This window comes from Myxine glutinosa, chromosome 10 (assembly GCF_964187855.1).
Source record: "Myxine glutinosa chromosome 10, kmMyxGlut1.1, whole genome shotgun sequence".
In the NCBI taxonomy this organism is placed as follows: Eukaryota; Metazoa; Chordata; class Myxini; order Myxiniformes; family Myxinidae; genus Myxine; species Myxine glutinosa.
Genome location: NC_136270.1, coordinates 39,119,594 through 39,140,052, shown reverse-complemented (window position 1 = coordinate 39,140,052; position 20,459 = coordinate 39,119,594). Strand labels below are relative to the sequence as shown.

The following is a 20,459-nucleotide window of genomic DNA, read 5'->3' as shown; positions in this document are numbered from 1 at the left end:
CGAGCATTGTCATATGGATGATGGGGCGGCAATGCAGGTGAGCACGATGGTGGGCGTCAGTTGTGGGGGTGAGAGGGGCGAGAGGGGCGAGAGGGGCGAGAGGGGCGCAGGCAGATCGTTTTTGTCAAGGATGTGGATGTTGAACATCTGGCCTCCCTGTTTTGTCACAAGGAACCGCCTTTAGAGGTCGTTTTCCCCCGCTGAGCGGGAGTTGGCCTTTTTTGGGCACCATGGTCCCCTTTTTGAAGCAACGTTTTATGGCCGGATGCTCTTCCTGCCGCCAACCCTTTTAGTCGCCTCTTGCGACACACAGTGAATTACGAGTGAACTGGTACTCAATTTCCCGACCTCGGAAGGATGACAGGCTGAGTCATCCTCCCTGGTGTTAATTCAGCGATCGACCGGGATTCGAACCCAGGATCCTAGGATCCCAAGCCGGCACCCTAACCGCTAAGCCAACACCAGGCCTACACTGCTGGATGGTAATGGCACACAGGGAATTACCAGTGATTAGAGCTTTAACAGCTTTAACAGCTCATCATTACAGCTTTAACAGCTCAACCCGACTTTGTCGTGGACGAACTAAAAAAAGTGGTGACAATAAACAGGAATGGTACAATAGCTTGTAAAGCACAACTACGAGTATATTTAATGATATGGGGCATATCCCTGTGGGGTTTCAATGAAAAAAACCCAAATAAGTGTCCAAACTATTTTGCAGGCCTCATGACAATAGAGGATGAGTAGGGAGGTGACCGTTGGGTTTCAAATTATGAAAGAAACTCAAATGGAGCCAATAAACAATAATGGGATATAATGGACGGGATGACTGTACTTGGCTACGCATCCGCAGGTGTGGGCAGGTTGGTCCTGGCATGCGGTGGCTGCGCTAGGATGAGCCTCCAGCCCTCAGTGGCAAAAACAGGAGCCTGATCTTTCTTTCTCCGCAATCACTCACAGCACCCAGGCGTTTCCTCTTCTTCACATACACCTGCCAGCAGCCTTATATACATTAAAAAACTACCTGCATGGTGGAATATTGCACTGCCCACAATGGCATGTTCCAAGATCACAGAAATTCCAAGCTGGGTGGAGCACTCCCAAATGGGTTGTCGGAAGTGGAGGGAGCAGTGTTTTAATTGTTTTTGAGGGAAGGGAGGGAGGGGTTGTAATCATATAAAGGAATGGGGGAGAGATAACACGGGTTAACACAGGCTTAAGGGACAGGGTAGATCTCCAAATTGTTGACAGATGACTCACACACATGATTAAAATAGTCCAACATGTGGAACTAACAACATGAAGACTCAGATGCCATCTTTGTCTCTCCCTTTTCCTCTCCTCGGAAAATGTTTCTGAGCATTTACACATCCATTGAGACCACTTTGGGCTAATGTGTAGCTTGCTGTTCTTAAAGAAACGTTGACGCTAGTAGTTTAAGCTGTAGTAGGTCGTTCACAAGATCTTTACCGGATCATTGTCTATCAAATAAAGACCATAATCTCAGCTACTTAACATCGCTTTTGGAGTGTTTGGGCTTTCGTCCTTGATCACTTCCATTATTAACACGACCAGCTTCTCAGAGTCTTGCACACAGTTCCTGCTGAAACATGAAGTTTGGTTGCAATCTGCCACATGGAATACCCTTCGCTACCTAAGAGTTTGATTTGTATCTGCTTGCCACGTGATATTTATTCCCCAAAGCCAAAGTATTCATCAAGGATTCACCACAACACATTTATACAATGATATCACTGCCTATACTTTATAGACCTTTTGCAGGTGCGGCACTCTCTCATTGCTTGCATGACAACCAATCATAGCGTACTATATCAACATACATGACATGCAATTCTATCACTTGTTAATTTGAATTTATATCCAGTGTTTCTTTTGTTTCCATAATTAATATATAATGCTATATATGCAGTGCCTTCTGAAAGGTGTGAAAGTATTCACACCCCTTGACGTTTTGTTGTGTTACAGCCTGAATTTAAAATGGGTTAAATTGAGAGTTTTTTCGTCACTGATCTGCAATTAATAACCCATAATGTCAAAGTGGAATTTTATTTTTTAGACATTTTTACAAAATTATAAAAAATGAAAAGCTGAAATGTCTCGAGTCAATAAGTATCAACCCATTTTCCTATGACATTCCAAATTGATCTCAGGTGCATCCAATTTCCTTTGTTCATCCTTCAGATGTCTCCACAACTTGATTGGAGTCCACCAGTGGCCAATTTAATAGACTTGACATGATTTAGAAAGAAACCCACCTTTCTATATTAGGCCCCACAGTTGACAGTGCATGTCAGAGTAGAAACTCCACCATGAAGTCCAAGGAACTGTCCATGGAACTCCGATATAGAACTGTGCAGAGCCATAGATTTGGGAAAAGGTATAAAACAATTTCTAGAGTGTTGAAAGTTCCCAAGAGCAAAGTGAGCTCCATCATTAAGAAATGGAAAGAATATGGAACTACCCAGACTCCTCCTAGAGCTGGCCGTCTGACCAAACTGAGCAACCGGGCAAGAAGGACCTTGGTCATGGATTTGACTCTTCCAGAATTACAGAGTTCCAAGGCTGAGATGGGAGAACCTGCCGGAAGGACAACAGTCTCTGCAACACTTCATCAATCTACGCTTTATGAGAGAGTGGCCAGACGGAAGAATTCCCAAGAAGGGTGATACAGACATACCCACGATGACTCGAAGCGGTAATCACTGCCAAAGGCGCGTCATTGAAGTAATGACTCAGGGGGTTGAATAGTTATGTAAATTAGTTATTTCTGTATTTCATTTTTAATTCTTTTGTAGAAATTTCGAAAACAAAAATTCCACTTTGACACTACAGTGCATTATGTGTAGATCAGTGACAAAAAAATCTCAGTTTAATCCATTTTAAATTCAGGCTGTAATGCAACAAAATGTGAGAAAAGTCAAGGGGTGTGAATACTTTCTGAAGGCACTGTATATGCGAGGGGTGAGGCAACAGTCTCTGCAAATCAGTCTCAATCAGTCTCAACAAACGCACAAATAAATGCACAAACAAGAAAGACGTCGTGCGGACCACGATACTTGCAAAATCCACCCGCCCCCTAAACATTTGCTATGGAGACATTAAATTGTCCATTTCATTAAGATTAAAATGGACAATCTTCATCATAGCTCAGGTCAATTAGATGAAAAATGATTTTCAGATGAAAGTTGATGATTTTAGAAGTTTAACCTTGAGTTTACCTTTGATGTTTTGACCTTAAATAGTTGGTTTCCCATTTCAGTGAGGCACTATAGATGTATAGAATGTCTCTTTAATTTTCAGGTTAATCAGATGAATATTGACGATTTTTCAGATGAATAATTAATTGATGATTTTAGAAGTTTGACCTTGAGTTGACCTTTTGACCTTAAATATAGTTGGTTTCCCAATTCAGTAATGCACTATATAATTGCTGTTTAATTATCAAGTTAACCAGATGAAAATAGACGATTTTTCAGATATAAATTGATGATTTTAGAAGTTTGACCTTGAGTTGACCTTTTGACCTCAAAAATAGTTGACTTCCCAATTCAGTGAATCAATATGCAATTGCTGTTGAACTTCCACGGCAATCAGGTGAAAAATGACGATTTTATATAATTGACCGCCAGATGACCTTTCACCTCAAAATCAAAAGGCTTATCAGTTGTGACTACCTCTACAACTCGGTAAAGTTTCATGACGTTTGGTTTAAAATTGTGACCTGTAGGCGATTGACAGGCAAACAAACAGACAGACAGACAGACAAACACATAGACAGCACAATGCACAAGACTAACCAATATCCATGAAAAATATTCGATTTTGCAACTAAAAAACTCACAAATAAATGCACAAACAAACACACAGACAGCACACAACGACTTGAAATTATTTATAAGATAAATGTGATACAGTCGTGGCCAAAAATATTGGCGCCCTTGCACTTTTTAAAAAAAACTCACAATTTTCTCGAAAAATAAGTTGAAATTGACAACGTATTTGGTCTCCACAATTCCTTATTTCACTGTTAATATTTCCGAACCTTTGTTTTTCATTCAGAACATAATATATCCTTTTAAATCAGAAAATAAAAATAAATGGCATTGACAAAATTATTGACGCCCTCGACTTAATATTCGGTAGCACAGACTTTGGACAAAATAACTGCAGTCAAGCGCTTCCTATAGCCATGAATGAGCTTCCTACACCTCTCTACTGGTAGTTTGTCCCACTATTCTTGTGCAAACTGCTCCAGTTCTCCCAGATTTGAAGGGTGCCTTCTCCCAACTGCTGTTTGCAGATCTCCCCACAGGTGTTCAATGCGATTTAGATCTGGACTCATTGCTGGCCACTTCAGAACAGTCCAGCATTTTGTCTGGAACCATTCCTTGGGTGCTTTTTCAAGTGTGTTAGGGGTCATTGTCCTGCTGCAAGATCATGATCCTCGACGGAGACCCAGCTTTCTGACACTGGGTTCAACATTGCGCTCCAAAATGCCTTGGTAATCTCCTAGTTTCATGATGCCATACACACATTCAAGGCAACCAGTGTCAGAGGCAGCACAGCAACCCCAAAACATCACTGAACCTCCTCTATGTTTGACTGTAGGGAAGGTGTTCTTTTATTTGAAGGATTCATTTTGTTTTCTGTAAACATAGAGATGATGTGCTTAACCAAAAAGCTCTAATTTTGTCTCATCTGTCCACGGGACAATCGGGACATTCTCCCAGAAGGATTTTGACTTGTTCAGGTGTGTTTTGGCAAACTCCAGTCGGGCTTTCTTATGTCTCTCTCTCAGCATTGAGGTCCTCCATAGAACCCTCATTCATTGAGTTGCTGACTGACGGATGGTGCGAATTCAAACTGTCGTACCATGTGTCTCAAGGTCAGCTTGAAACTGTTTGGCAGTTGATCGAGGTGCTTTCTCCACCATTTGAACAATCCTTCGCTGCAATCTTCGATCAAGTTCTCTCTTGCGGCCACGTCCAGGGAGGTTGGCTACAGTGGCATGGGCCTTAAACTTCCTGATAACATTGCGTACGGTGGACACAGGAACATCAAGGTCTCTGGAGTTGGACTTGTAGCCTTGAGATTGTCCATGCTTGGCTGCTTTGTTGTGTCTAACCTCTTGTGTCTAATTCTCTGGTTTTCTTTCTTTTCTCCATGTTCATTGCAGTACACACAGTGACACAAAACAACATAATGACTCATTTTTTCTATTCAAATTGGTTGAATGAGTGATTTTTATATTGCAGGCACCTGCAACTCACCATTGGGGAGTTCAATTCCAAAGTAAAGGAGAATCACCTGCTTGAAATCTAATTACTTCTAACAACTTCTAAAAGGTGCCAATAATATTGTCTGGGCCATTTTAGGATTTCTGTGTGGAATAAGCTAAGATTTAGTAATTTTTTCAGCTTTTTTGTTTTGTTCCACTGCAAACCAAAGAAATACAAATGTGGATACCAAAATATTTTTTGATTTCAACAATTTTCTGGAAGAAACGGTGCATTATTTGAAAAGCGTGGAAGGGCGCCAATATTTTTGGCCACGACTGTATATCATCACCAAGTTAATCCTGATTGTATCTTGTTTCCGGTGGCTTGGCCTCGATTTAACCATCATATTTAACCAGCTGAGCTATTTCCCTTATTTCCCTTTAAATAACTTGGCCTATTCACGTCAGTGATTTGTACTAATGTATTTATATCAGTCGATTCAATTATATACACCACCAAAAACCGAAGATAATTTACCTTTTTAAAATTGTTTGTGAGGTGGAGCTTTGTCATTCGGTTACCAGTCGTTTGTGTTTACGTACAATGGATAATTTGGGGAATCATAGACCACCGAGCAGTCTCTGCCTTGATTTAATGGGATAGCTGGCACACCGCTTGGGTTGAGAGCTGTAGCTGGTACACTGGATCATTTGAGAGGGATAGCTGGTACACAGCAAGGATTGAAAGCTGTAGCTGGTACACTGGATCATTTGAGAGGTATAGCTGGTACACAGCAAGGATTGAAAGCTGTAGCTGGTACACTGGTTCATTAGAGAGGTATAGCTGGTACACAGCAAGGATTGAAAGCTGTAGCTGGTACACTGGATCATTTGAGAGGGATAGCTGGTACACAGCAAGGATTCAGAGCTGTAGCTGGTACACTGGATCATTTGAGAGGGATAGCTGGTACACAGCAAGGATTGAAAGCTGTAGCTGGTACACTGGATCATTTGAGAGGGATAGCTGGTACACAGCAAGGATTGAGGGCTGTAGCTGGTACACTGGATCATTTGAGAGGGATAGCTGGTACACAGCAAGGATTCAGAGCTGTAGCTGGTACACTGGATCATTTGAGAGGGATATCTGTTACACAGCAAGGATTGAGAGTGATAGTCTTTCAATCCTGACAAATCTCACACTCTTACGATGTCTCTCCGAAAAGACCGACTGGACAACCCTCCCATCCACTTTCTGAATAATCCTCTCCAAGAAGTTCTGTCACTCAAGCTTTTGGGTCTCACTATCTGCCATGATCTTTCCTGGGAAAACCACATTTCAAATCTGGCCTCCAAAGCCAGTCGCCGACTGGGCATCCTCCGTCGTGCGAAGTCCTTCCTTGGCACACCTGAGCTCCTCACCACATACAAGGCTTTCATCCGCAGCTCAATGGAATACTGCTCTCCCCTCCGGGCTGGTGCTCCTGCCTCACACCTAGCTCGCCTTCACGCTGTTGAAACCAAAGCATTCAGAATCATTGGAATCTCCCGCGATGAAGCTAACTCCAAGGGCCTCTCACTCACTCACCGCAGGCAGGTTGGTGGTCTTTCCGTCTTCTACCGACTCCTCTCTGGCCTTGCCCCCCCCAGCTCTCTCTGGGCTCTGGCCCGCAAATATTCCTACAGGTCGCACAAGATCTGCCTGCAACCCTCTTATGGTCAAACTGCCAAAATCAAGACTCTCTGCTCACCTTCACTCCTTCATTCCTCTTTTCTCCCACCTCTGGAACAAACTCCCTCACTCTCTTCAATCCCACTCCACCCTCCAGGTCTTTAAAACAGCTGTTCACCACCATCTCTTATCTTCCCCCATCCAAAACCTTGATCTTTTCTACCCCCGCTAATTTCACCCCAATTCCACTTTTTTGAAATACCAACTTCTGTCCTGGAAGTCCTTGGTGTCCTTGTGTTTTATACTTCTCCCTCCCCCCACCCCCCCCCCCCTTCCCACGCCTCCTCCCCCCAAGCCCTCTCCCTTCCACACATCTCCCTGCTCTCAAATGTTGTGTTTGTGTGCTTCCCCTTCTCTCCCCATCTTGTTTTCCGCTCCCTCTTTTTACCTTCGCAAAAGCGGAAGGTTATGTTTTGATCGCTGTGTATTTATTTGTATGTCTGTGTGTGTGTATGTTAATCGCATAACTCAAAAAGTATTCAACCGAATTGCATGAAATTTGGTGGGATGATTGGTTATTATACGGGACACATTTGATTAGATTTTGGGAAACAGATTTGCTCAAATTCTGACTATTTTTAACTCGATCGTATTTCACTCAAAGTTATGAGCGACTGAAGAAGAAGATGTCCATCCAGGACGTCATCACTATAACGCAATCTCCCGCGATCATTTCAACCTCAAAAAAAATTATAATTGCAGATTTGACAATAGATGAGGCATATTAACAAACGAATGAAACAGATTTGCTCAAATTCTGACTATTTTTAACTCGATCGTATTTCACTCAAAGTTATGCGCGACTGAAGAAGAAGATGTCCATCCAGGACGTCATCACTATAACGCAATCTCCCGCGATCATTTCAACCTCAAAAAAAATTATAATTGCAGATTTGTCAAGAGATGAGGCATATTAACAAACGAATGAAACAGATTTGCTCAAATTCTGACTATTTTTAACTCGATCGTATTTCACTCAAAGTTATGAGCGACTGAAGAAGAGGATGTCCATCCAAGACGTCATCACTATAACGCGATCTCCCGCAATCATTTCAACCTCAAATGAAATTCAAATTGCAGATTTGTCAATCGGGGAGGCATATTAACAGACGAATGAAACAGATTTGCTCAAATTCTGATTTTTAAAAATCGATCGCATTTCACATAAAGTTTGAGGTACTAAAGAAGAAGAAGATTCGTTTAGCTTCTCAGATAAAATAAATAATTCTGTCTGCAATTTCAGGTTAATTACCTTCGCAAAAGCGGAAGGTTATGTTTTGATCGCTGTGTATTTATTAACGCACAGGTTGTAAACCTGGTGCGTTATAGCGTTTGCCTGGGAATTTCGGGCGCTCAAAAGTGAAGCTAGTTACCTTCGCAAAAGCGGCAGGTTATGTTTTGATCGCTGTGTATTTATTTGTATGTCTGTGTGTGTGTGTGTATGTTATTCGCATAACTCAAAAAGTATTCAACCGATTCGCATGAAATTTGGTGGGATGATAGGTTATTATCCGGGAACCATTTGATTAGATTTTGGAATCGATCGGGTCAAAGGTCAAGGTCAAGGTCATGAAAAGGTCAAAATCGTTACCTTCGCAAAAGCGGAAGGTTATGTTTCTATTTTATTTTACTCTACCCTACTCTATTCCATTTTATTTTATTATTCTATTTTATTCTACTGTACTCTACTCTATTCCATTTTATTTTATTATTCTATTTTATTTTACTGTACTCTATTCTATTCCATTTTATTTTATTATTACCTTCGCAAAAGCGGAAGGTTATGTTTTGATCGCTGTGTATTTATTTGTATGTCTGTGTGTGTGTGTGTGTGTATGTTATTCGCATAACTCAAAAAGTATTCAACCGAATTGCATGAAATTTGGTGGGATGATTGGTTATTATACGGGACACATTTGATTAGATTTTGGGAGCAATCGGGTCAAAGGTCAAGGTCAAGGTCACGAAAAGGTCAAAATCGTATTTTTGTTGTTCTGTTCCCTACACTCCCATGCCAAGTACAGAACAGTAGCTGCGGCGAAGGTATGCGCTCTACCGAGTGCCCGTTCTAGTTATATATTTTGTTTGTCTGGTTGATTTGTTTGTGAAGTAAATGTTAGCTCTTTCACGAGCCTCGATTCAGTATACAAAAAAAAAAAAAAAGAAGTTTTTATCGTATGTACTTTATTTGAAGTCTGAGATGTTAAAAAGTTGTTTGAATCATGGAAATTCTTAACGAGTAGCAAAGGCTGCGACATGAACAAGATCAGGATGGGAGGTGGCCCAACCCTTATTTTGCCAAACAAAAGCGATGCTACCGGAAGAACGAGGCGACAGAGTGAAACTAAATGGTATTCATAGAATACTTATCCCACAAAGTCTTGAGAAGGACCTGGTGCGAGCCAACTCTTCTGTTTATTTTTGAGGTTTTTAAAAACCGATGATGTCATCTTTATCAAACAATATTTCCCATGGGTAGTTGATCAATTAGTTAAAGTTTCGCATTGATCGGTTAAGTTGTTTCACAGAAGAAGTATTTTCAAAGATTTTTGCTTAGATCCAATATGGCTGCCAGACCACGTGAAGATGACATCATAAATTTGCATTTGTCAATATAATTGTTGCGTAGCTCACGCTGAAGAAATTTCAGACTGATTGGACTAAGGGTTGTACTTGTTGAATTGTGATGTTATAATTATGGCATCAGTGATGTCATCGTTAACAACACTTATTCCTCATGTGGAATTCTTCACAATGAGCCACGTTTCAGGTTTTTTTCCATGGAGCAGTTTCGGATATATAAGAGGTGAAACTTTTTTTCGTTTTTTTTCCAAGATGGCGCCTGTACCACGTGACCTATGATGTCATAGTTATCATTAAAAAGTTATATAGGAGGAGGCGCTCCTATGGTGAAAATATAGGGTCCATGGGACAAACAGTTGCAGTGAATTTTTGCAGCGTTTTTTTTCCAAGATGGCGCCTGTACCACGTGACCTATGATGTCATAGTTATCATTAAAAAGTTATATAGGAGAAGGCGCTCCTATGGTGAAAATATAGGGTCCACGGGACAAACAGTTGCAGTGAATTTTTTTTAATACTTATCGGATAAAGCGTTGTGCGTGTCGAATTATGATGTCATAACGAAGGCACCCATGACATCATGATTGACATATCTTATTCCCTATGGGGAGTACTTGACAATGAGCCATGTTTCAATTTTATCCATGGAGCGTTTTCAGAGATATGGAGCTGCAACGTTTTCCCAAGATGGCATCCGCACCTCCTGACCTATGCATGATGTCATAATTATCACTAAAAATTTATACTTGGGGAGGTGCAAAATTTCTTGTCAATAAGACCAACGCTTGCTGAGAAAATGAATTCAAAAAATGCAGACACGTACGTACGACATATATAAGTACATATATACGAACGCAGGAGAACACTTAACCCCGCTTTTCGCTTCGCGAGCGCAGGGTAAAATAGGCAACACACTGACAGTGTGGTTACATTTGGACAGAAGCAAGGGAAGGACCGAACAGGAAGAAATATGTCTACATACATTATATATAATTGTACACACATATATATATATATTATTTTTTTTACATATATATTTATTTACTAGCAGAGGTACCCGGCTTTGCACGGGAGTGGGAGGAGGAGGGGAGGGGGAAGAGGAGGGGAGGGGAACGGGGGGGAGGGGGGGAGGGGGAAGCGGGGGAGGAGGAGGGGAGGGGGAAGAGGAGGGGAGGGGAATGGGGGGGGAGGGGGAAGGGGGGAGGGGGGAGGGGAAGGGGGGGAGGGAAGGGTGCGGGGGTGCCCAGGGGAAGAAGGGCCCCTCCCCTCCCCCTCCCCCCCCTTTCCCCTCCCCCCTCCCCTCCCCCCTTCCCCCTCCCCCTCCCCCTTCCCCCTCCCCCTCCCCCCTCCCATCCCCTTCCCCCTCGTTCCCCTCCCCTTCTCTTCCCCCTCCCCTCCTCCTCCCCCTTCACACCAGGGGGGTTGACTCAGCCTGTCATCCCACCGAGGTCGGAAGTCGGAACTCATTGTCGTCAAATAAATGTAGCCTGTATGTTTCACTCTTTGTCACATGCCGTTGGTCCCATGTCAATCGGATGAAGTTGAAAAATTAACGTTACGAAGGTTCTCTGGGACGTACTGATTCCGAATAATGAAGTTGAAAAATTAACGTTCCGAAATACGCTAATTACGCTAACAGAAGCGCTGGAGGGAGCACTGCGCTCCCTCCCTTAGATTCCCTCCCTCTTCTGCTAGCGCTAATTACGCGTAACACACTAATTTTAAAACCCGAAGTTTTTTTAATTTTAAGGTGTGCTGTAGTCAGAAGCGCTAGAAGCGCTGCGCTCCCTCCCTTCGAATCCCTCTCTCTTCTGCTAGTGCTAATAATACGCTAATTTTAAAACCCGAAATTTTTTAAATGTTTATGTCTCCGTGACATTCCTGGGACCATCCCGAGTCGAACAGTACTTTCCGCTCGCAAATCCGTCCACGGGTTCTCGAGATCTTAGAGATCGTAGATAGATCAGGATACAGACACAGAGGCCAACTCTACTTTATATATATAGATAGATAGATAATGAAGTTGAAAAATTAACGTTCCGAAATACGCTAATTACGCTAACAGAAGCGCTGGAGGGAGCACTGCGCTCCCTCCCTTAGATTCCCTCCCTCTTCTGCTAGCGCTAATTACGCGTAACACACTAATTTTAAAACCCGAAGTTTTTTTAATTTTAAGGTGTGCTGTAGTCAGAAGCGCTAGAAGCGCTGCGCTCCCTCCCTTCGAATCCCTCTCTCTTCTGCTAGTGCTAATAATACGCTAATTTTAAAACCCGAAATTTTTTAAATGTTTATGTCTCCGTGACATTCCTGGGACCATCCCGAGTCGAACAGTACTTTCCGCTCGCAAATCCGTCCACGGGTTCTCGAGATCTTAGAGATCGTAGATAGATCAGGATACAGACACAGAGGCCAACTCTACTTTATATATATAGATATATATATATAATATATATATATATATATGTGGTGAAGAAACGGTGTAACCTGCATTTAAGAGTGTTGGATTACATAGGGTTAATGAGGTTAGTAATGATTGCGGTCATGGATGTGGGTGATATGTTTGCTTCTTTCAGTATTTATTTTTGACCATCGACTGGACAAACCACTTTTTCCTCTTTCCGCTCGTTATACCCATGTCGTTCTATTGTTTGTTTGTTTTCAAACACTTATGCTCTGATGAAGCCTCCATCGTGAGTCATGTTTGAGTTTCTTCTTTCCTTTCTTACACCCCTGATTGCACATAAGATAATATAAATTTTCAGGTCGTAATTGTAATGTATTACTGTCATGGATTTTGGTTAACAAATAACATCGAGCAGAGATGTGACCTCCACATTCACTTTCCTCTATCACATCAGATTCATAATCCTTAACTGCAAAATGCCATCTCTCAGCGTTATGCATCAGTCGATAGTAATGGCTGTTGATGTCTTTTTGGCAAATACACCGAGGTAGGCCATTTTATGATGTTACACTGGCAAAGCTCATCACGGCGCTTCGCAACGCACTTTTGAACCCTTTCCTTGCACGCCTGAGCAACAATTCAGATGTGCATCTCAAGGGCATTCAGATGAAGAAACAGACCTTGAAGGAAGTGTCTTCCAACGGCTTCCAGCACAGTGTCCGAGAGACGATTTGATATCTACCGCCAATCACATCACGGAGGCCCCAAATGAATTTTCCTCTTTAATCACCAGAGAGCCAGAGCATGTGCCGGACCGGTGCTCTCCCAGGAGACCTTGAGACACCAACCCTGAGGCTTAATGGTGGATCCAGGCCTGGTGAATACCACCAGCTTAGGGAGATTAATGAAAATTCTATCTCACTCTTCACGCTCGTGCAATTAAACTTGCTAGTAGTATGGCATGCAAAATGGAAATAGATTGGATCATTCATTTCAAGGTTGCTCGGAGGTTTTCCAAGGCCGTAGGCCTGAATTTATTTATTTATTTTTGATAACTCACTTTTTCCAGCTTTACCCAAACCTTTGCCAATTATCATTCCGACGCTCTCCTCGCTCTCTCTCTCTCTCTCTCTCGCCCACACTTTCCTCCCACATCGGTTTTTTTCTCTTTTTTTGCAGAGGTTTTTGGTGCTTGTCTGGTGCTGATGAATATAGATTCTTATTCGTGGAGTGATTGTGATACCCTAATAGAAATAGAAGATAGCTGCTGCACAAGCTGCACACTGAGAAAATATTGCATGCCTTGTCCATGAAAGAGTTTCAACAACAAATTGCACATGTTTGTGCTTTGCGTCTCTCTGCAAGGATATGATGATGTACTTCCTATGGGACAACCTTGTGATTACATAATGGTGGTGTGTGTTTATTGCTTTCATTATGGTGAACTGATATATATATACATACAGTCACGTGAAAAAGTAAGTACACCCCATGTAAAGTTTTGACTTTTTCAACATATTTCAACATACAGCTATTTAATCTTCATTTCAACAATATTGACAGATAAAGTTGATATAATAAAACAAATATCATGAAACATTTACATTTTGTAGTCCATTGTATAATTTAAATAAACATAAATGCAAATTTCGCATGTGGAAAAAGTAAGTAGACCCTTGGCTCTAATAGGTGGTATTGCCCCCTTTGGTAGAAACAACCTCAAGTAGGCATTTCTTACAACTGTCTACCAGTCTCTGACATCGACTGGGAGAAATTTTTGCCCACTCCTCCATGCAGAATTCTTTCAGCTGTGCGATGTTTGAGGGGTTTCTTGCATGCACAGCTCGTTTCAAATCCCCCCACAACATCTCGATGGGATTTAGATCCGGGCTTTGACTTGGTCATTCCAGAACCCCCAATTTCTTTCTTTTCAGCCATTCCTTGGTGGATTTACTGGTATGTTTAGGGTCATTGTCATGTTGCAAGGTCCACCTTCGGTTGAGATTCAACTTTCCGACAGATGGCCTCACATTATCCTCAAGCACCCTCTGGTACAATGAAGAATTCATCGTGGATTCCATGATGGTGAGCTGCCCAGGCCCTGATGCAGCAAAGCTGCCCCAAACCATAATATTTCCACCACCATGCTTTACAGTTGGTATCAGGTTCTTGTGGTCAAATGCTGTCTTTGGTTTTCGCCAAACATGTCTTCTTGTACTGTGGCCAAATAGCTCTACCTTTGACTCATCTGTCCAGAGCACATTGTTCCAGAAGTGCTGGTCTTTGCCTAGGTGTTCATTGGCAAACTTTAGTCTTGCCCTGATGTTCTTTCTGGACAAAGGTTTCCTCCTGGCACACCTCCCATGTAGAACAAATTTGTGCAGCATCTTTCTAATGGTAGACGCGTGCACTTCGACATCAACAGTGGAAAGAGCTACCTGTAGGTCCCGTGATGACATTCTGGGGTTCTTAGAGACTTCTTTCAGCATCTTGCGGTCTGCTCTCGGGCTGAACTTGCTGGGGAGGCCTGGCCTGAACAAGTTGGCAGTTGTTTGGAATCTTCTCCATTTGTAGATGATCTTCCGCACAGTCGAATGATTAATTTCAAAATGTTTGGAGAGCTTTTTAAAAATCTTCCCAGACTCATAGGCATCTATAACCTTCTTTCTGAAGGCCTCAGAGAGCTCTTTTGATCTAGGCATGGTGACGCCGCACACTTCAACAACAAAGAGCAAACCAAACTAAATGTCTGAGGTCTAAATAAAACAGGTTCCTCCAAGATCCTCTCTAACGATGTTCTAATCATTTGCACCTGAGCTGGTGCACCTGATTCTAATTTTAGGTATTTGAAGTATTGAAAAATGTAAGGGTGTACTTACTTTTTCCACATGCGAAATTTGCATTTATGTTTATTTAAATTATACAATGGACTACAAAATGTAAATGTTTCATAATATTTGTTATATTATATCACATTTATCTTTCAATATTGTTGAAATGAAGATCAAATAGCTGTATGTTGAAATATGTTGAAAAAGTCAAAACTTTACATGGGGTGTACTTACTTTTTCACGTGACTGTATATATATATTCAACGACATAGCAGCGTGACGAGCGCTGTCCTGATCTCCTGTGGACCGAAGTCCTAGACCAAAGCATCACCTCCGTCCCGGAGACCTCTGCCCGGCCACTCTGTAGACAGCCAGAGATTTCATGCTTTGGTCCCCATTGGCTAAACATCAATCAGAACCGCCAATCCAGATTTCGGGCTTATTTACCCTCTTTTGAAGGCGCCTTTTTAGTAATAAAAAAGGTAAAACATCAAACATTTAAACAGCTTTTGGACGTGCACCTGGACCCCATGGCCAAGGCACACCGCCCATCAAGACTGTCCCATTGGCATACACATGCACCTCAAACCCAAAGGCTGAAGCACATGGTCAATCAAAACACACATCCTAACCCTGAATGGCCAGAATGCATTGTCCCAGACCATTATTCCTTCTCCACCAAACTTTACACTTCGCACAATGCATTCGGGCAGGTACTGTTCTCCTGGCATCCGCCAAATCCAGATTCGTCCATCGGACTGCCAGATGGTGAAGCTTGATTCATCGCTCCAGAGAATGCATTTCCATTGCTCCAGCCCAATGGCAGCGAGCTTTACACCACTCTAGCCGAAGCTTGGCATTGTGCATGGTGATCTTAGGCTTGTGTGAGGCTGCTCGGCCATGGAAACCCATTTCATGAAACTCCTGACGAACAGTTGTGCTGACGTTGTGAACTTTGGAACTCAGTAGTGAGTGTTGCAACCGAGGACAGACGATTTTCATGCGCTATGCGCTTCAGCACTCGGCAGTCCCATTCTGTGAGCTTTTGTGGCCGACCACTTCATGGCTGAGCTGTTGTTGCTCCTAGACGTTTCCACTTCAGAATATGTGCTACGCGCTTCGGCACTTGGCGCTACATTTGACTGGGGAAGTTCAAGCAGGGCAGAAATTTCACGAACTGATTTGTTGGAAAGGCTGCATCCAATGACGGTGCCATGTTGAAAGTCACTGAGCTCTTCAGTTTGGCGAATTCTACTGCCAATGTTTGTCTATGGAGATTGCACAGCTGCGTGCTTGATTATATATACGTATATATATACCTGTCAGCAATGGGTGTGGCTGAAACAGCCGAATCCACTAATTAGGAGGGGTGTCCACATACTTTTGGCCATGTTGTACATGCGTATATGAATTCATCTTCTGTGGGAGGATGGAGACAAGGGACCTGAAGTAAGGAGTGTATCCAGCATGGAATCATGCCATTCCTCCCTCCACTTAGGTTCTGAGGAAGCAATGTTGCTTCAGATCCTCACCTCTGGTATGTCTTTACTGATATGGATTGTGCATCATATTATACGTGGGTTTTGTTAAGTAATATATCAATTTTACTTGCCAGGATAAATCTGTTAGACACGATATAACTTCCCTCCTCCTAGGAATTGATGTTCCTCCACCAAGACCTTCGAGCTGGCAGGATACGTAGGTCTTGGAGGTACGCACCCTCTCTCTAAGCTGTCTAGCCTGGGTTCGAATCCCGAACCAAGCTATAAACTGTCATCCTGGTGTTTCACAGGCAGGGTGATTCATCAATGTGTGTGTCTTCCATTGTATGTTAAACTAGGCGTCCCGTCTGCTGGAATTAGTTGGTGAATGTTAAAGTTCCCATGATGCATGTGCTTTACGAAGAGTAGGTGAGATATCGCCGGCACCCTGAACAAATTATATATTACTTTCTGACCTACAGGGGGAACTACATCAGTGGCACAGCCTGATCTCAGCAATGATGTAACCAGCATCCACAGGCTGCATATGAAACGAAATTATTGAATCCAAGACCTACAACTCAGATGCATGCAGGTATGGGGCACAAAGTACTTATTTTAAATACCCAGGTAAAAAAATACATTATACATCAACGTATTTGCTGGGATTATAATTTTCTCACTCCCTCTAGGAATGATCTATGAATGTTCGTCACACGTTCAATAAAATACCTTTTTGTGTACCTTGAGGACATTAAATGCAATTAAACCTGTTCTGTTTGAAAGCGTAATCTATTAATTTATTTGTAGGATTAAAATCCACCTTCAATGTCCTTTCATAATCTGTGCTTCTTCAAAGATGGATGTAGCAAACATTATTTGATGTGTTTCTAATGGAGGTGAAGCATCGCAAGAGGTGAAACAGTGGAGCAGTTCCAGGCAGGTGTGCACGTGTGTGGAACGCATCCTTTAACAAAGTAACGTCACGAAAGCCGACGATGTCAACGTCACAAAATTCGATTACATAATGTCTGCAGTTACTCGACTGAGAATGTCATTTAAAGATACACAAAGTGTTCCGATACACTTGCGATTGGACTCGACGACTGGCATTTGGTGAGAAAATGGTGAACTTTGGTGAACTTTTCATTTGGTGAACTTTGGTGAAAAAATGGTGAACTTTGGTGAACTTTTCATTTGGTGAACTTTGGTTAACTTTTCATTTGGTGAACTTTGGTGAACTTTTCATTTGGTGAACTTTGGTGAAAAAATGGTGATCTTTGGTGAACTTTTCATTTGGTGAACTTTGGTGAACTTTTCATTTGGTGAACTTTGGTGAACTTTTCATTTGGTGAACTTTGGTGAAAAAATGGTGAACTTTGGTGAACTTTTCATTTGGTGAACTTTGGTGAACTTTTCATTTGGTGAACTTTGGTGAACTTTTCATTTGGTGAACTTTGGTGAAAAAATGGTGACCTTTGGTGAGCTTTGGTGAACTTTTCATTTGGTGAAAAAATGGTGAACTTTGGTGAACTTTTCATTTGGTGAACTTTGGTGAACTTTTCATTTGGTGAACTTTGGTGAAAAAATGGTGAACTTTGGTGAACTTTGGTGAACTTTTCATTTGGTGAACTTTGGTTAAAAAATGAATTTGTTCAACTTTTTTTTCCATGAGAAACCAAATTCCAAAGCTTGCAATCGATGTCAAAGTTTGTTTTTTCGTCATTTCTAAAGAAAACCTTTGATTGACTGTTCATGATTGTTAAACATTATTGAGTGATGATTGTGTTGGTTTATTGGAATGCACAGTGAATGTAGAGGATTTGAAGTTTAAAGTTGTGCATCATTCCCCAGGGCTTTTCCTGACTCCTTATTGGGCTGTAAGCTTATGATTGCACATAAAGAAGATTATGTAGAAGAAAAGACAATTTATTTGGGTTGAACCTATTGATTGAAGATATGCAACACGTGGTACAATCCGACTCAGATATTACATCCTCTTCTTTGGGAATTCATTTCCAAACTGGTCGCAGAGGCTTAACCAGGATTTAAAAAATAAAAACTGAGGTTCCAAGTCTCTTCAAACTGATAAGAAAGCCATGGCAAGCAAAAACTGAATGTCTGCGTATATAATCTTTGGAGTTATTAAAACATGTTGAAATGGGTTTTTTTTAACTTTGTGAGTTATCTTTTGTGTTTTCTTTGCTCTTAGGAGGGTGGACTGGGAGAAAACTCTCTGGATCTCCCAGGATCCACCAGTAGGTCCATGGACGTCTGCAAAATTAGTGTCCTGCGTAAGCTATGGTTTTTGACACAAAAGAGACGAAACATTTACATGAAACCACATTTCCAAGCTGGCCTCCAAAGCCAGTCGCCGACTGGGCATCGTCCGTCGTGCGAAGTCCTTCCTTGGCACACCTGAGCTCCTCACCACATACAACGCTTTCATCCGCAGCTCAATGGAATACTGCTCTCCCCTCTGGGCCGGTGCTCCTGCCTCACACCTAGCTCGGCTTCACGCTGTTGAAACCAAAGCTTTCAGAATCATTGGAATCTCCTGTGATGAAGCTGAATGTGAGGGCCTTTCACTCACTCACCGCAGGCAGGTTGGTGGTCTTTCTGACTTCTACCAACTCCTCTCCGGCCTTGCTCCCCCAGTTCTGTCTGTGCTCTGTCCCCAAAGTATTCCTGCAGGACGAACAAGATATGCCAGCAACGCTCTTCTGGTGAAACTGCCAGAATATAGACTCTCTGCTCACTTTCATTCCTCTTTTTCCCCACCTATGGAACACACTCCCACACTCTCTTCAATCCCACACCTTCCTCTAGGTCTTCAAAACAGTTGTTCACCACCATCTCTTATCTTCCCCCATCCCAACCCTTTATCTTTTCTACCCCTGTTAATCCACCCCAAACCCACCTCCTTCAAATTCTCTGTTTTATTTCCTGAAAGCCCCTGCGTTGTCCATCTTGTTTATCCCATGTACCCCACCCCAGCTCTCTCTTCCACAGATCTCCCAATGTCCCTGTTCCCTAATATTGTTGTGCTTCCCTCTCTCTCCCCTCTTGTCTCCCACTCCCTTTATTATATGTTCTATGTGTTAACTCTCATACGAGCCTCCACTAAGTCATTATGTGGAGTAATCTCCAGCAGCCATTATGTGAGTGAATGCCAATACTCCGTGCATTTCCACGTAAACCCTGAAGATCCCCCTAAACTTTGGGAAAACTTTCAGTTTGACTTTCATTGCATGGAAATTGTGGACAATACTTTAAATTTATCTTAGGTCAACTTTCCAGCTGTGATCGTCTTGGCGCCCTTTTTCGGTTCTCCCTTCTGAGCCGATGGCTCATTATGCTTGGACCACAAGTTAAAATCCTGCATTCTGCATTGCTTTGTTCCTTTTTTAATTTATACAAAGTCAAGGCTCTTGGAGGAGCGAGAACACAAAACGGATCAGGAAGCAACAGAACAAAAGGAACAACAGAAGGAGATGTGGGAAACACAATGAGCAGGGTTGAAGGACAAAACAGAGAGAGAAAGATGTTGGGGAGAATGAGGTGTAGGGGTGGAATGCACTGGGTGGGCAAGGTGGCCATAGCCGCAAACTCCCAGGAAGGAAAAACTGGAAAATTGAAAAGAGGTGGGTTTGGTGGGTGCGCGGGGTTAATTGGTGTAGAAAAGATCATGGTTTTGGATGGGGGATCATCTGAGATGGTGGTGAGCATAGATTGAAGAGGATGTAGAAGTTGGTTCCACTGGCAGGAGAAAAGAGGGACAAATGAGTGGAGGTGAGCAGAGATTCTGGTGTAATAAATTATTCTTGAAATTCATATAAATGTGTCTAACTGATATGCGTCTCCTAATGTTGTCCGACATGCTGTATTTGTATGAGTTCCCCAATGAGTACCAGATCGTTGTTTCAAAAATAGGGTGAACGCAGATATTGATCACACACCGGTATCTCATTTTCTACCAGAAAGCAGATTCGTTCCATTTTAATTAAACGTACAACTTTTAATTCAACCTTCTATGACCTAATATCACTGTTGTACATCACGGTACCTTGCCCATTGGTTCATGGAAATGGAGACTTTGCAATAACGTCTCTTTGTCTTTCACCCGCCATAAAGCCAGCACTCTACCGAAGGAAGTAAATTAACGGAACAGAGAAATTACCATCTCCGTCTGG

At 42.3% G+C, this 20,459-nt stretch overlaps 1 long non-coding RNA gene across 1 annotated transcript in view; it reads left to right on the top strand.

Annotated features, from left to right (window-relative positions):
* Positions 1 to 18,726, top strand: part of LOC137433657 (uncharacterized) — an 18,741-nt gene extending 15 nt beyond the window's left edge. Inside the window, exons 1-4 of the long non-coding RNA XR_010985704.2 lie at positions 1 to 37; positions 16,749 to 16,861; positions 17,166 to 17,382; positions 18,479 to 18,726. The exon at positions 1 to 37 is cut by the window's left edge and continues 15 nt beyond it. This is a non-coding gene — a long non-coding RNA (uncharacterized LOC137433657). The remainder of the gene's footprint in view (positions 38 to 16,748; positions 16,862 to 17,165; positions 17,383 to 18,478) is intronic.
* The last annotated feature ends 1,733 nt before the right edge of the window (positions 18,727 to 20,459 follow it).